At 40.6% G+C, this 14,166-nt stretch overlaps 1 pseudogene; it reads right to left on the bottom strand.

The window, feature by feature from the left end:
• Nucleotides 1-302: 302 nt before the first annotated feature.
• On the bottom strand, nt 303-1,506 carry LOC150008934 (large ribosomal subunit protein uL4 pseudogene; annotated as a pseudogene).
• Between the last annotated feature and the right edge of the window lie 12,660 nt (nt 1,507-14,166).

Consider the following 14,166-nt stretch of genomic DNA (forward strand, 5'->3'; position numbering starts at 1 on the left):
AAAATCCAGAAGCATGAAGGAAAATGAGATTGTATTAGCTTCATAAAATGAACTGAGAAATATTGTTTCTTTTTGTATTTTCTGGAACAACATATATAACATAGGAATTGTGTTTTTGAAAACTTGACAGAGTCCATTTTAGAAGCATCCAGGTCTGAAGATCTTTGGGATAAAGTTTTGTTTGCTGGGTTATTTTATTTTTTTGTTTATTTGTTGTTGTTGTTTTTTGCCTTTGATCCACTTTTTATTCAACATTAGCTGTCCACAGTGATTTGACCTTTATGGAATAAACAAATTTAAGTTTATATTTCAGGCTCCTTTTCTTCTGTGGGGAGTTTCTTCTTGGCTGCTGGGTTCTCAGTAGCTGAAGCCTTTTTTTTCCACCAAAGGCTTTTCCTGCTTCGTAATGCCAACTGCCTTCTTTCCTTTCTTTCCTACCACAGGCTTCTAGCCTGGAATCCCTTTCTCATCTGATTTAGCTTCTAACGCTGTTCCTGCTTAATCCAGCTGGAGCCTGTGGTTCTTGGCCTGGAGAAGCAGTGTGTTCCAGTGCATGGTCTTCGCAGATGGGTTTAGCTTCGACATGATTCTCAGGTTTTTCAGTGGATTCTTTTTCAGGACTCTGCATGGTGCACAGAGGTTCTTTGGATCTCCAGGTTTTCAAGACTCTGCTAAGGTCTGTATTAAGCATATTGTGCATGGGAAGGTTGTATTGATAGTTATTCTTGAAGGAGGAGCTTTACGCCAAGTACCATTACAGATCATTTAATTTGTGGAAAGCACTTTCAATCCAAATGCTGACACAGCCCACATGCCCACCAGGAGTAAGTTTCAAAAAGTTCAATTTGCTTATATTAATTAGAGTAATTCCAGGAATGTTTCTAAAGGCTTTGATGATACTGTTGTCCTCATTATAAATGATGCAAGGTCCCCTGCACTGAGTATGATGACAGTTTCTCCTTTTGCTTTGCCAGCTCTACTCAATAAGAGACATAAAACTTTGTGACATTATTCCAGGCTGTAAGTTTCTTAAGAAGCAAAACCAACTCCTTAGTTTTCTTGTAGCTTTTAATTTTTATCTTCAGTGACCAAAGGAAATTCAGGAACTTCCTCAATACTATGACCAGTGCAGGTAATGTCGAGGCAACCAGAAAAGAAGGACACACAGACAGCTTATCGCTTCTGTGTTATATTCACTTTGCAGTACCAATGGCACCAGATTTTGGCTGGTTTAAACATGTGGTCCCCACAACACATATTTCCAAAAGCACCCTGGCCAGAACAATGAGTCCCGCTACCTCAAACTTTGGGAATTTGAGCCACAGCTCTGCTAATTCACTGACGGCATAGAGCTGTAGGTCTATTGTTTTTACACAAGTTAGTGTGAACAAAGGTCACAATATCTGGTCAAATGGGAGCCTTGAACACAACAGGCAAAGTGACATTTTCTCCAGATCATTCTCCCTATTTGGAGTACACTGATATCAGTGGATAAGCATCCTCCATGACGTAGACAGAAGAGGGTCACACTCCCCTCAACCTGATGGCTGCCACAGGAAAAGACTGGAGTTTTAATGACCAATTCAATTTCTTGTGAGTCTACAAGAGGGGGCCCCCAAAAACCTAGAATTTATTTATTAAAAATTGTGTGTATATTCTTACATGTTTAAACTTCAGTCACCTTCAAAGTACTCTCTATTTGATGCACTTGCACCTATGGAGATGTTTTTCTCACTGCTCAAAACAGTTTTTGAAATGTTTTAGTTCAACACTGTTTGACGCCTTTTAGTGTTTCTGCCATTTTTTGTTTCCCGTCTTCCACAACAGCAAAAACATTACCCTTTGAGGACTTTTTCATCTTGGGAAACAACAAAAAAAGTTGCTCAGGGCAAGATCAGGTGAATAGGGATGGTGGGGCATGGGGGTCATGTCCTTTCCATCAAAAAGTACTGAACACTCAGCGAGATGTGGGCAGATGCGCTCATAAGTCACCCATCATGAAATGAGTAAATGAGTTGAAAGAGTCTTCCAAAGTACTTCATTGAGCTGAACGCAGCCTCCCACAACAACTCCAGCTGGTGCACTGATACAGATGGATTCCTAGAACACTCACCTAGCAGGGGAAGCCTGTATTACAAGGGGCCTGCACTCTAGAAGATAATTCCAGTTTTTTGGGGTTCCCCCTCATATTTTAAATTCCATTTTTCTTCTTGTACCAGTTTAACATTCTATATGTTTTCCAGGAATTTATCCATTTTCTATGTTTTCTTTTTTTAATCTATAATTATTTCCTTGTCTTTTCTTTGATTTTTGTTTTATTTGCTTTTGTTGTCTCCTTTTCTTATCAGACTTACTAGGTTTCTCCTGGTAATCTTTTCAAAAACTGAGCTTTTAATAATTTCCTCTACTTAAAAAATTATTATATTGTTTCTTCTTAAAATTATATCCTTTTTCTTCATTGGGTTTCCTTTGATGTTCTATTTTATAACTTCTTTGGTTAGATGCTGTACATATTTCTTTTCAAGTTTTATTGTTTCCTGATAAATGTATTTAAAGGTGTAAGTGCTCTTCTAAATAGTGCTTTAGTTAAGTCCCATCATTTTGTGTTTTCATGTTTATTTCATTCTAGATATTTCTTTATTTTGATTATAATTTCATTTTTGACCTATGAGTTATTTAATAACATGGTATTTTCAAAATATAGTTCAATTAAAAAATTCCTTTTACTCATTTCTAATGTTATCTTTGGAAGATGTAATGTACAAGAGATTATTCCCAAAGACTTTATTGAGATCTCCTGTAGTTCTAATAAATTCACATACATATGTACATACTCCTAAAAATGTTTATTTGCTATTTGTTGCATGAACTTTTATAGCATATATATCAAAAGTATTTATTTGTACACATCATGCCATTAGAACATACCTATCAAAGATCTAAATAATGTAAGTAATAATATAAGCCTACTAATTATACTTTTTAGATAAAAATCCGCTTTTTTGTGTGTGCGTGTGCGCAATACATTTCTGATAGCTGGATGTTAAAACTGCAAATACTTATATGTTCTTTCTGCATGCTGTCAGTTATTGTAACCTATTATTCATCTGCATGCATAAGTTTATGATGGTTATATCTTTTCACTTTACTGTTTTGTTGGCCTTTTACCTTTAATTCTTTTTGGTCAGCTATCATGATTGCTATTCCAGATTTATTTCATGGGTTTGTTTTTTTTTGTTTTTTTTTTGATCTTTTATTCTCATCCTTTTTGGGTCTTTTAGTTTTAAGAATATTTCTCAAAACCAACATATTTTTGGATTTGTTTTTATTTCTTAATACATCAGAGAGTATTTTTTTAAATTTGTGAGTTAACTTCATTTACATTTATTGTAATTACTATCATATTAGAAATTATTTCTCTTACCACATCTCATATTTTCAGTTTACTACACTTTCTTTTTGTTTTCTGCTAGCTCAAAAATTATTCTATTTTTGTTCAAATGTGGCTGCTCTTAGAACCCTTACTCATGTTTACTTATTCTTAATAATTCTTAAATGTATTGATATCTGATATTCCTCCTAATTAGACAAATAATGTAGCAAATTCATATGTATGTGCATGTTATTGTATACACACACACACACACACACACACCACACATCTCCTGATGGTTTGCTTCTCTGATTGAACTCTTAATATCCAGATCCGAAAGAGAGAAAAAATTGAAAAGATATAAGAAAAATTCCAAACCTAGAAACATCAGAATAAAATTTAAAAACATCAAAGACATGGAAAGAACTTAAAAGTTTTCCAGAGACAATGACGAGATCATCCATTAGAACAAGATCCCAGGGATCTCACATATGGCCTGTCAGGACTCAAAATGCACAGGAAAAGGAGTCTGAGGGGCCGTAGTTCAGCCACAAAGTCACTGCTCAAGCATCAGCACTTCTCCTTCCAGCCTCCATGACTCCTAGCTTTCTTTTGTGCTCTCTCTGCCTTTACCCTTGCCTGCTGACTTCTAGGCGAGTTCCTCATCTGTCTGATCTTCAGACTCACAGATATAAGCATCACCTTTATCCATCTTGCTATATATCTTATCTGTTGTTTTATTCATTTCAGCTATTAATATTTCATACCTACGCAGTTGGTCCTTTTTTTTTTTATGTTTTCCTATTCTTGCTTCATATTGCTGATATCAGCCTTAACCTCTTAATATATTCATCTTCATCATTTTAATTTCTTGCTCCATCACCTGTCTTAATTCTAATTTAGTGGGTTTACATTGTTGAGTTTGTTGTTTTCTTATATAGTAGTAGTACTTCTTATCTGGATTTCTGGTTATTTTGTCCCCAAACTCCTCTTCCCCTTAGAGTGTTGGTTACTACGCATGATTATGTGTTGGAAAAATGGTGATAGCCCAGCCTCCAATTGATATAGCTGAATTAAAGCCAGAGAAGAGAGCCTCAAAGGCCATAGATCTGATAATGATTATTTCAATTTGTCATCCTCCACAAATAACTTTTCTAGTGTGTACAGTCACACATGGCATAATAATGTTTTAGTCACCAAAGAACCACACGTACAGTGGTGATCCCTGAAGATAATAACAGAGCTGGAAAATTCCTACCATCTAGTGACATCATAGTACATACAGCACATTACTCACATATTTGTGGTGATGTTGGTGTACACAAACCTACTGCGCTGCCAGTCATAAAAAAGCATGGCACATGCAATTATGTACAGTATATAATACTTGATAATAAATGACTATGTTACTGGTTTATGTACTTACTACACTTTTATTATTTTACAGTGTGTGCTTTCTACTTATAAAAAAGTTTGCTGTAAAACAGTATGCCATGTTATGTCAGCAGCAGCCTCATACATCTTTTGTTTATTGCATCTCTTGATTGCATCATTTTCTCTTGTGCTTGATTTAATCTTATGTTGTTTTGTATGTAACATGTTGAACAGGCTTGTAGCCTAGGAACAATAGGCTATACACCATATAGCCTAGGTATGTAGTAGGCTATACACTTAGGCTTCTGTAAGTGCACTCTGTGATGTTCACACAATGACAAAGCACCGAACAATGCATTTCTTAGAATGTATCCCCATTGGATACATTCCAATATGACTGTATTTATTGTTTTAAACTTTCTAGAAACAGTCTCTCGATGGATTTTCTCCTCTTACCCTGGGGGCTTGGAGTGGGAGGGGTACAGTGGTGAAAACCCAAGGGTAGCTGGTTGGTATACACCCACCCTTTTCACCCCCCTTCCCTCCACGGGGCTTTTGCACTGCCCTGTTGTACTGTCCTGTCCTCTGCCAGTTTCCACAGTGATTGGCAGGCTGTGACCGTGGGAGAGAAGTGAGAACAGAACAGAAAGTTGTTCTTTCACGTCTCTTCTCACAAACACCTGTGGCTGCTGTCCCCCAGGCTGAAGAATCTCTCCTTTCCCTCCTGCTGCCCCCCTGACTCACCCTCCCCCATATAATAATTCCTGAGTCTTCAGACTCTCCAGGGACTTCACATAGTGTTTTATTTTATTTTACTTTTTGTTATTAATTCATCAAATCTAAGTTTCCCTTTGGCTTCTACCGTTTCTCTAGGGTTGATTTTTGGAAAGGAACCAGTGGCCATTGTACTTTGTCATCCTGACAGAATGACAGAATGGTTTACAGAATGAGCAGGTGTACCATAGAAAGGGGAGAATTTGAGACAAATGTGTGCATCTCAAGGAGAAAGAGGCTACAGATGAGACTTTTTTCTGCATTAAATTTTTTATTCTAATTAATGTATGTGTAAATATATATGTCAGGCTTATAATGAAAACAGCGGTCTTCACCCTTTCTTACTCCAAAATTCTGCTCTCTCAAGGCAACAATTTTTAACATTAAAAAACAACAACTTTCTTCTGGTGTTTACTTCCACGTTCTAACATGCTTCTATTACTGTTTCTTGATTTTTCAATGTTCTATGTTTTCTTTGGCTTCTTAAAGCCAAAGAAGAGGACTTACGGCTTATAACCATCATATTGTCCCTTCCAACGCCAGTCTGCCGATATAGTTGCATGGCTGTTTCCGCTATTGATACCTAGTGTTTACACTAGCGCACCCATGCACGTGCTACTCATACCTGAGACATGGCACTGCTAAGATTATATTTCCTCGCTTACAAACCTTTTTATTTTTCTCAGGGTTGGTACTTGTCTTTCCTCTCTCCATTGTTCAGTGCTCTACATGCCTATCATAATTCTCTGGGTACTTTCCTCCTTCCTTCCTTCCTTCCTTCCTTCCTTCCTTCCTTCCTTCCTTCCTTTCTCTCTCTCTCTCTCTCTCTCTCTCTCTCTCTCTCTCTCTCTCTCTCTCTCTCTCTCTCTCTCTCCTCCCTCCCTCCCTCCCCCATCTCTCCTCCCTCCCTCCCTCTTTCTCTTTCTCTCTCCCCTCCCTCCCTCCCTTCCTCCCTTCTCTCTCTTTCTCTCTCTCTTTCTCTCCTGCAAGCCCTCACCTTCCTGGTACTTGTGACTGCACCCAGTGGAGCTTGGAGGACCTCCTTGGAGTTTCCTGCTAGAAGTGGGTTGGGGCAGCTGCTGTTCTGCTGGGGACTGCCTCCTCCATCAGGAATCAATACCGGAAGCTAATGCTGGGGAAAGAGGCTTTTTGATAGGATGGCCACACTTGCACTATTATTAGCCTCAGCCCTGGTGGGTGGTGCCTCAGTGTGGAGTAGAATTCCAAGGGAGGTCCCCAGGGCAAGAGGCTCCTGGGCTCACACCAGGGGAAGCAGAGAGATGGTGGCCAATACTTGAGTTGTCTTGTCCCCATCAGCCTGATTCAGAGCTGGGTCAGGGTGCCACTTGGGAGAGCCTCTGCATTCCCCCCAGCAGATTCAGGGTGAAGCATGCAGGCCAGACTGGACTTAGGAAGCACAGAGAAGTCCTGGGTGCTCCTGGAAGGACTCCAGAACTTTGTGACTTCCAGGCTGACAGTCTGCAGAGAGCCGTGCTGGAACTTCATAAGGAGCTGCCTCATTTGCAGGTCGTGACTAGGCCCCGAGACCCAGCAAATCTACCTTACAGCCTCACCTGATTCCTCCGCAGCCCTGCCTCCTGTCCTGCATTCTTCCTCTCCTCCCATCTCTGCCTGGGCACTTGCTGGTATCCCAGCTTGTTCAGTAGGCCTCTGTGCCCCTAAACCTTGCAAGCTGCTTCTCCTTCATTCTTTGATGTAAGCACTGTCCCTGCCTCCCCCCTGTGGGACCGCCAGCACTAAGAAAGCATTTCCAGGGTCTCAGTCATCTGGATAATTTCATTAGAAGTGAAAGCATCAGGTGATCCACCTGATTCTTCCCCTCCCCCATCCCCAATCCCCTGGGCAAACCCATACCTGTGTTGCTTAGACCTTCTCTTCATCAGCATCTTGGCAACTTCCTTTGCTGCCTCCCTGCGTTTGATCTCCTATTATATGATTTTAGGTCTCCCTGTTTCTTGATTCTTTTCCTTGTTTGGTGAAGAAACTAGTATGTTTTGGCTGTTTTTAAAGAAAGGGTTCATAAGAGATAAAAGTTCAAGTCTGCGATGTAGTGGGCATTTGTCATTCAGGCTGCCTCAAAAATTTTAACACCCCCTCCCATTGCTTAAGCAGTTTCTTACATTACAAATTCTACATTTAAAAAATTGATTTAGGAGGGAGAGAGAGAGAAAGAGAAACATTGATTTGTTGTCCCACTTATTTATGCAGTCACTGGTTGATTCTTGTATGTGCCCTGACAGGGAATCTAACCTGCAACCTTGGTGTACTGGGACGATGCTCTAACCAACTGACCACCCATCCAATGACCACCCATCCAGGGCCCATAAATTCTACATTTTAAGCAAAGACTAGCTTCCAGCTGCTAGCTTGCAGGCACTCAATTTTAACTCCACCAATCAGGTGTGTTGTGTCACAGTCAGACTCTGATTACTTGGAAAAGAGGCAGGGCCTGAGGTCTCCGTTTGGCCTGGGTAGGGGACTGCAGCGGGTTTCTGGAGTCCACAGTGTGACCGAAGCATGGGATTCAGCAGTCTCCTGAACTGGCAGGGGCAGAGGTGGGAATTGACACCTGTGACAGCAGCCTTGCAGCCTATGTGGGTGGGCAGCTCTGGGTTGGGTCCTGGGGTATCACACCTGGGTGCATGGGCTATTTTTTCCCCCTTAGTCTGTAAGTTCCCTCTATCTCATAACTAGTCCTATCGGCTTAAACTGGTGCCTCAGTCTATTTAGGCGACTGTAACAGAATGCCACAGACTGGGGGGCATAAAACCAACAAAAATTTATTTCTCAACATTCTGGAGGCTGGAAATTTAAGATCAGGGTGCCAGCATTCTTGGGTTCTAGTGAGGGCCCTCATCCAGATTGCAGATCGCTAATTTCTCGTGGTGCCCTCACATGTTGGAAAGGAGAAGGGAATTTTCTTATATCTTTTTTTTTTTTTAAATAAAGGCACTAATCTCATTCATGAGGAATGCATCTTTATGACCTAATCACCCTCCAAAACACTCACCCCCCGATATCATCACATGGACATTAGCATGTCAATATATGAGTTCTTTTTTGGGTGGGGGAGCACAAACATTCACACCACAGCAACTGCCTAGAGTAACCTCTGCTGTATTAAACTAACCAGGTCAATATGCCTTATATCCAAAGGTGTCTTGATTCTGCTGCAAGACACAAGAATTTGAGAATAGAAGTCTAATTTGGAAACTATTTTCCTAAAAAATTAACACTTCTTTATCATCTTTGGCTTTGTCCGTTGTTGCTGAGAGTTCTGAAACCATTCTTCTTCCTGAGTCTATATGTGACTTCTTCTCTTCAAAGTTTTTTATTATTTATTTATTATTATTTTATTTATTTTTTAAAAAATTTATTTACTTATTTTTAGAGAGAGGGGAAGGGAGGGAGAAAGAAAGGGAGAGAAACATCAATGCGTGGTTGCCTCTTATGCATCCCCAACCAGGCACCTGGCCTGCAACCCAGGCATGTGCCCTGACTGGGAATAGAACTGGTTACTCTTTGGTTCTCAAGCCAGTACTCAATCCACTGAGCCACACCAACTAGGGCTATTTTTACTTTTTTTTTTTTTTTGCATTTTATTTATTTTTTTTAATGTGTTTTATTGATTATAATATTACATTTGTGCCAATTTCCCTTCCCTCTGCTCCCCTCCACCCGGTGGCCCCCCTCCCTCCAATTGTCCCCCCCTTTTAGATCATGTCCATTAGTTGTGCATACAGTTCTTCTCAACCTCTCTCTGTCTATTCCATTCCCTCCTACCATGATCCTTAATGCCTATATCATCTCCCTTCCTCTCCCCATTCCCCCTCCCTGTTGACCTCCCCCCAACATGTTCCCCGTACCTATAGTTCTTTTTCCAGTCTCATTGCCTGTTTAGTTTGCCTTTGTTTCAATCCCCTAGCTTCTGTTGTTTCTTGTGATGCAGTTTTCATTTTAGATTTCATTGTCTTGATCCTCCTTTTTCTAAACCAGTCTTTAACATCTCATATAACAGTGGTTTGGATCTAATGAACTCTTTCAGTTTTATTTTGTCCTGGAAACACTTTCTCTGTCCTTCTATTCTGAATGACAATTTCGCTGGATAGAGTATTCGTGGTTGTAGGTTTTGGATTTTCATTACTTTGAATATTTCTTGCCAGTCCCTTCTTGCCTGCAGGGTCTCCCTTGAGAAGTCAGCTGATAGTCTAATTGGGACCACTTTGTACATAATTCTTTTCTTCTCTCTTGCTGCTTTTAAGATTCTCTCTTTATCTTTAATTTTTGACATTTTGATTATAATGTGTCTTGGAGTGGTTCTCCCTGGGTCCAGTTTTTTTGGAACTCTCTGTGCTTCCTGGACCTGTAAGTCTATTTCCTTCCCCAAGTCTGGGAAGTTCTCCTTTATTATATTTTCACTCAATTTTTCAAGTTCTAGTTCATCTTCCTCGCTCTCTGGCAAACCAATGATTCTTATGTTGGGCCTTTTATAGCTGTCCCAGAGGTTTCTGATCCTCTCATCGTTGCTTCCCATTTCCTCTCGCTGCATTGGTTGACTGCTTGTTCCTTCTCCATATTCCGGTTTGTTGAAATGAACTCTGGATTTTATTTCCTCACCATCTGTCTCGTATGTGGTTTTGTTCCTTTCGTTATGAGTGTTTTTCGCTTCTTTCTCATCTTTTTCCAGATCTTTTGTGAATTCTGTAAGCCACCTGATAACAATGGCCCAGAACTGATCATCTGACAGGTTTCTTATCTGTTCATCTGTCAGGTTCTCCATCTGTTGCCTGGTGAGCTGTGCCACCGGGATTTCTATAGTTGTCTGCCTCATTTTGACAGATGCGTTTTGTTTTCTTGGGCCGGCTGTAGGGGGCGGTGCCTGTGTACGCGTCACAATCCAGCGACCGGCGCCTGTCCGCGACCTATTTCGCAGCCCTGTGGCGCTTTCTTTGGGGGCGGGGGTCCAAGATGGATTCACACAGTTATTCCGCTAGGAGACCGGGATCCGTCCTCCCGCCCCCCTGGGCCTCACTGTTCAAGGCGATGTGGTGGCTGCTTTCCCCAGCGTTGGGGTCGTGAGCTGCCGGGGGTTCGACTGCAGCCGGGGTTGTTCTCCCCGCCGCTGTCCCAGGTGCGACCGCAAACAGCTCCGCCCCCTTTCTCTCGTCCTACCTGCCCAAAGAGCGCCGCTGGTTTATAACTTCATATGTTGGGCTTCCGTGTAGTTTTATTTTCTAGAATTTCTAGTTATCCTTTGTTTTGAAGTAGTTGTATTCCTCTCTAGTTGTAGAGGGAGACCTAGCGCGTCCGTCTAAGCCTCCATCTTGGCCGGAAGTCCTACTTTATTTTTTATTGTATTTTTTTCATTACTATTTAACTCCTTATACCCCCTCCCCCCACAATTACCACATTGCTGTCCATGTCCATGAGTCCTTTCCCCTTGTTTTCTCAATCCTATCACCCCCTACCTCCCCCCAACCGCGGCTGTCATTTTGCTCTCTATCTATGAGTCTGTCTCTATTTTGTTTATTAGTTCAGTTTGCTCATTAGATTCCACATGTGAGCAAAATCATATGGTATTTTTCTTTCTCTGACTGGCTTATTTCACTTAGCATAATGTTCTGCAGGTCCATCCATGCTGTCGCAAAGGCTAAAAATTTCTTTCTTTTTTTTTTTTTTTTATGGCTTAGTGGTATTTCATTGTGTAAATGTCTCATAGTGGTTTTATCCACTCATCTACTGATGGACACTTGCACTGTTTCCATATCTTGGTGATTGTAAATAATGCTGCAATGAGCATAAGGATGTTTATGTTCTTTTGAATTAGTGTTTTGGGTTCCTCTGGATATATTCCCAGAAGTAGGATCACTGGGTCAAAAAGCATATCATTTTTAATTTTTTGAGTTATCTCCAGTGGCTGCACCAATCTGTATTTTCACCAATAGGGCAAAAGGGTCCCCCTTTCTCCACATCCTCACCAGCACTTGTTTGTTGATTTATTGATGATGGCCATTCTGACAGGAATAAGATGATATCTCATTGTGGTTTTAATTTACATTTTTCTGATGATTAGTGACATTGAGCATCTTTCTCTATGTCTGTTGGGCATCTGTATGTCCTCTCTTGAGAAGTGCGTATTTAGGCCCTTTGCCTATTTTTTAATTGGGTCTTTTTTTTTTTTTTTTTTTTTTTTTTTTGGTATTGAGTTTTGTAAGTTCTTTATAAATTTTGGATATTAATCCTTTATCCAATGTATCAGTGAATATATTCCCCCATTCTGTGGGCTGTCTCTTTATTTGGTTGATGTTTTCCTTTGCTGTGCAAAAACTTAGTTTGATGAAGTCCCATTTGTTTATCTTTCCTTTTGCTTCTCTTGCCTGGGGAAATCTGATAAAATATTGTTAGAAGCAATGTCCAAGATTTTGCTGCCTATGTTTTCTTCTATAATTTTTATGGTTTTAGGCCTAACATTTAAGTCTTTAATCCATTTTGAATTTATTCTTGTGTGTGGTATAAGAAGGTGGTCTAGTTTCATTTTTCTGCAGGTATCTGTGCAATTTTCCCAGCACCATTTATTGAATAAACTATCTTTAGCCCATTGTATGTGTTTGCTTCCTCTGTCAAATATTAATTGACTGTCAAGGTGTGGGTTTATTTCTGGGCTCTCTACTCTGTTCCATTGATCTATGTGTCTGTATTTATGCCAGTACCCTGCTGTTTTGATTACTATGGCCTTCTCGTATAGTTTGATATTAGGTAGGGTGATTCCTTCACCTTTGTTCTTCTTTCTCAGGATTGCTGTTGCTATGTGGGGCCTTTTGTGGTTCCAAATAAATTTTGAAATATTTGTTCTAGTTCTGTGAAATATGACATTGGAATCTCCAAACCTTTTTAAAAATCACAAAGTAGCATTTATCCTTAACTTTTTGTATTTTATATTATAAAACCTACAAACAGTTATATTTTAAAGCATCAAAGATTTTCATCTATTGTCTTATGAAAAATACTGTTTTTTACTTTGTCCTTCCATTTCCTTATCATGAGAAGCAACCTCTTTTACCACTCGTATATATGAACATATAATTAAATGCATTTTTTAACCCATGTGAAATGGATCCCAAGAAGTATTTCAAAATTTTCACATTTAGCTATTATTCATCTTTCCAAGAAAGCATTACTCATAAAAGTAGATGACTGCCTTGTACCTAAAAGACTTTAGGGTGTAGTGGTTAGAGGTCCTGTGAGAGTAACTGTTGGTGACTTTTTCCTCCCCTTTCACTCATTTACTGATAGAATCTGAGCCTGGGCTGGTGTCTGAAAATAAAAAGGCCTTTACTTATAAGGGGTGGCAAGTAGGAGGTCAGGTGGTTTTGGGTTTATGACATTCCTAGTACCAGCACCCAGGATGAGGCTCCTGATATGGGGAAAAGGCCGGGGAGTGCAGTGGAAAGAGCTGCGGTAGGAAGCTAAGGAATTGGAGTCCCCTGCACAGAGCCGGAAGACCCGCTGTAGCCTGGGCAGGGGGTGTACTGGCAGAGACCAGCCTCAGTTAATCAGACCCTATTGAAACATTTACTGAAGCAGCCCCAGGCAGAGGAAGCCACTCTAGGCTTCCCAGGCTCAGCTACTGGTGCTTCATCTGCCTTTGGTGTGCCCCCTCATGCTAAGCCCACTAGCTCCAGTAACTGCTATTACTTTCTCCAGCTATAAGGGAGCACATCTGACTCCAAAGTAGCAAAGCAATGAGAGAGGTAGTAGTAGAATTCTCTCCTGAGATTATTTTGCATTCTGAAATTTCTACATGTATGGAAGGGGCAAGAGAATCCAATAAATAAGCAGATTTCCTGCTTAGGGTTGAGGTTAGAGTTAGGGTTATTCAAGAAATAATCTGTGAAGTAAGACATACCAGTAATACATATTATATTTTACTGATATCATCTCTCTACTTCTCTTGACACTAGCAACTCTGGTTACCTATTTTTATGGACTAAATGTACTCAGTCATAAAAAAAGAATGAAATCTTAACCTTTTGCTACAGCATGGATACATTTTAAGTTAATTAACAACTACATATCTTTATAGTGAATGGTAAATTCTGTAAATTTTCTGTCAAGAGAATTTCCCATTGTCTAGTTTTCTCTGGTACTTGATACCTGCTGTTGAAAACTTTAAAAGCAATCCCAACCAACTGTGACAGAGGCATGCCTACAGCAGCTTCTGTAATTTCTTTGCTGTGTCTTCTGTATGCTCTGCCCACCCTGACTTTAGGGGTCTTGGCACAAGGATGATGTGAGAATGGATAATGTGTTCTGTGGTTCCAGCTGTGGTTGCTACATCCAGTATCAGTGGGCAGCCAGGGCAGCCAGCACACAGTGAGGCTAGTAACGCAGCTGCTATTTCAGCAGCCATGACCATGGGCTCCATCCAGGCCTGGTTTTGTGAGACAGTCCCTCCCTGATGGTGCCATCACTGTGTGCTGGGCAGATCAGCCCTATCTGAGTCCCCCTGCTTCCTGAAGGGCCCCACTGATGCTCTGCAGCCAGCAGGGTTGGGACTGAGGCCCCTCAGAAAAGAGGAGGTGTGAGGGGGTGGGACCTCCTCTCTCTTGTAGGCCCAGCAGGTG

This window comes from Furipterus horrens, unplaced genomic scaffold (genome assembly GCF_987537825.1).
Source record: "Furipterus horrens unplaced genomic scaffold, mFurHor1.1.pri manual_scaffold_5, whole genome shotgun sequence".
Lineage (NCBI taxonomy): Eukaryota > Metazoa > Chordata > Mammalia > Chiroptera > Furipteridae > Furipterus > Furipterus horrens.